At 38.5% G+C, this 3,603-nt stretch overlaps 1 non-coding gene across 1 annotated transcript; it reads right to left on the bottom strand.

Annotated features, from left to right (window-relative positions):
• Positions 1 to 398: 398 nt before the first annotated feature.
• On the bottom strand, positions 399 to 584 carry LOC143685479 (U2 spliceosomal RNA). Its single transcript, XR_013176704.1, has one exon. It is a non-coding gene; the product is annotated as a U2 spliceosomal RNA (small nuclear RNA).
• Between the last annotated feature and the right edge of the window lie 3,019 nt (positions 585 to 3,603).

The following is a 3,603-nucleotide window of genomic DNA, read 5'->3' as shown; positions in this document are numbered from 1 at the left end:
TTCTGCAAATGAGCTTCAGTCGACAACAATGCAACCTATTTGCTGCGTGTGTGTTTGTGGGTGTGTATGTGTGTTTTTAACCTGTCCAAGACTAGCTTTTAGGCCTTACATTTCATATTTGACATTTTGCCTGTGGCATAAACTCTCTCGTAGTGGCAGCTCCTTGAGTTTTCACATAAATAGTATTCCAGTTGAGAACTCTATCTGTATAGCCATGTCATTGAAACATACATTCTAAAGGCTCTTCTAATGATTAACACACATTTAGATAAATTGCTCTTACCAAGTTTTGGCTGCCACCTCTGTAAAAAAGAATCATATTAGTCACTTTCACCTCATCTCGTAAACGTAATGCCTTAGAATAATTAAGTTAGAAGATGAAACAGTTCTTTTTTTTTTTTTGGTGCACCGTTCCTGGAAATACTGCAATACCAGGTCGATGCGTGGAGTGGACGGAGCAAGCTCCCATTCCATCTCCCTGTTCCAAAAATCCATTTAATATATTGTCCTCGGATAGTGGATGCATCAGATACCAAACTGAACAGACACAACACTTGATCTCAGCCAAAAGGCCCAGAAGCGATGAAACAGTTCTTGATGCATTTTACCAAAAAAGCATTAGAGAAACTCATTTGATCATGGACTCAGTTTTCCCCTAGTTATCTCAAACACCCCCTGAAAGTGCTTTCATTTTCTAGGTCACATGATCACTGTTCAGCGATTTAATACACAAGCAATGCTAAGGCACTATTGGAAAAAGGGCTTTGGCTAGAATGCATGTTTTGTCCACTATCATTAAGCTATAAGGTGACCCGGACAAGAGAATTTTCTAGATACTGGAAGCATTCCATTAAACGTCTAATTTTTTGTGTTTAAAATGTGTACAGTTGAAGGTTATTGAAGACATCATGTTGAGTGAAATAACCCAGACACAGGAGGAGAAATACTGTATGACGTTTTTCATGAAATAATCAAAATATGCAAATTCATTAAAAAAAGTCAGCAACTAAAGTACAAGTGACCAGGGGCTGAATGGTGGGGGAGGGTGGCTAGTTACTGCATAATCGGTACAGAGGAGTTTCAGTTTGGGGTGATAGAAGAATTTTGCCAATGGGTGATGGTGATGGAGGCACAACTTGTGAAGATAATTAACACGACTGAACTCAACATTTGAAATGGGATAAAAGGGATAATTTTAGGTTGTATATAAGTTACTGCACACATGCACACACACAATCATCAAACTGTACAACACAAAAGCAAACCTTTATGTAAACAGTGGGCTAAAAGAATTTAGTATAGTTATCATAACATTGTTTCATCAGCTATAACAAAGGTACTATATGAATGTGAACTGCTAATAAAAGGGAAAACTGTGCATGTGATAAAGGGTATATGAGAACTCTGTTCTTTCTGTATGACTGACTTTTCAGTAAACCTACAACTGCTCTTGTTTTTTTTTTTTAATTTGACAAGCCTTGGTAACTTTTCCCTAAAACGTACAACAAGCCATAAACATTTTGCCTCATTCTACTGGAGGCCACATATAAAAGATACTGAATGTGGGTGACTTGCAATTTCCTTGCCTAGGCATGGCCCTAACCACCCTTTTGAACTCTTGCTAGTAATGACAACTGATTGGCCCAGGGTTGGATACCTGGACTGACTGATTAGAATCCTTATCAGTGATTTTCAAACAGAAACTAAGAGAACGGTTTGTGCCATGAATTCAGAGTGGTGGGAGTTACAGGGCCAGGCTGGAGTCCTGTTGGCAGCCGTCCTACCCATGGTATGGAGGATGCCGGTCTCTGTAGGAAGAAATCACACAGAGGGAAGCTAAGGGGGATGGAAAGGCAGATGACTGAAGAAAGGACCATGGGGTCCTTCCTTTGCCCACTTAACCCTGAGGCTTACCTTCACCTCTACCTTACTTCTACTAAGTCTCCTTTATTGTCTAATCTGGGACATTCTATGACATTATCACGTATTGTCCAGTCTCTGCCATTGACTCAGGAAAACTTCTGAACTCCATTGAAGAATAGGATACAGGATTTTTACATGACCCTCAGCCAATATTAAATATTAAATTTCCCTTTAAAAGTGGCAATAACATTGATTTTATTAGACACAGCATACCGAACATGCCCTAGTATTTTCCTGAAGATATATATTGTAATGGATTTCAATGATTGTCCTTTTATAAGTCAGTGATGCATTTCAAGGATTTTTGAAATAGGAGAAGTTGTTCATACCCACACTAATTGGCCCCAGGAAGCTGTGCTTTGTAAGTTGGTGGAGCTGATTTACAGAGGTTTTACTAGGAGAAAACAGTTACTTGCTGTTGGCTCTTCTCTCCTGCCTCTAGAAGGAGGTGGCTTGGGAAATCGCTGTTAGCAGTGGAATGATCTGGGTCTGCCAGGACGTGGGCTCTGTCGCTTACTAGCTATGTGACCTTGGCTAGGTTATTTAAACATCTGTGCTTACCTTTCTCCTTTAACTTGGTGTAATAGTAACCACGGGTCATTTTTCTAAAGCATAAATTAGATAGTACATGTAAGGCGCATATTAGGGGTTCCATAAATGTCCGGCGATTTCTGGGGACCCTTTCTTCAACTTTTAATTTATCCTCAGAGAGGAAAACAATTCTGCAGACGTGGAATCTGAAGTTTTTATGGTAACAGAAAGATGATTAAATTTTACAAATCTTTTTAAAGATTATTTACTTAAAGTTCATTTCATTAAAAAGAGAACACTTATCTTATTTGAGAGCTCTCTACAAAGATTCCATCATATGCTTAGACAAGCACATCCCCACCCCACTCAGAGGATGCCCATTTGCTCATGCCTCTCCTGGGCAACTCTGACCGCTAGAAGGTTCTATTTACATTGATCTCAACACATTCTGGAACTAGTTCTGGCCACAGTTTCCATATAGGAGGAACTGCATGTTCTTCCATGTAATGACTTTTCAAATATTTGAAGGATATGCTCTTGAATGGAGCACCTTCTTTCATCTAGGTTAAAAAAGTCTTCTCATTTTATTTTATCTTCCTTGATGATCTCTTCACTATCGTTCAGTTTATCCTTTGAACTAATGGGCCGCAGGTGTCATCTGAGCCATTTGAAATAAAATCAGATTTCTTTCAGAGCAGCCCAAGATTTCATTTTTGAGATGACCCCAAATAGCTGTCAAATAAAGAGATGTCCATTTTTTGAATTAGAGGATCATTGGTGAACCAGAGCTTCAGTCCAGTGATCACTTTCTTTTTCACACTGTGTCCTCGTGAATTAGGCAAGAAATTGTGTTCACTCTCAAAGTTCAATCTAGTCTCCTTTTCTTTCTCCCTAAATATATAGCTATGCACCAATTATATATTTATGAAATGCTTTATCTAATTACTTGCATCTTTATGTGAATTCCCAAGATTACCACATAGTTCTGTGGTCTCATTATTGAGCATATTAGCCTGGACGGTTTTTTTAGGTCATTTAGAACACTAGCTTTCCTTTTATAATCATGCTTGTCATGTGGGTCTAATTCTAAGCAATTATTAGACTATATTTTTCAGTCTGAAAGAAATTCTGCCTTCAAAGATTTGCTTT

This window comes from Tamandua tetradactyla, chromosome 5 (genome assembly GCF_023851605.1).
Source record: "Tamandua tetradactyla isolate mTamTet1 chromosome 5, mTamTet1.pri, whole genome shotgun sequence".
In the NCBI taxonomy this organism is placed as follows: domain Eukaryota; kingdom Metazoa; phylum Chordata; class Mammalia; order Pilosa; family Myrmecophagidae; genus Tamandua; species Tamandua tetradactyla.
This window is presented reverse-complemented; position numbering and strand designations above follow the sequence as displayed.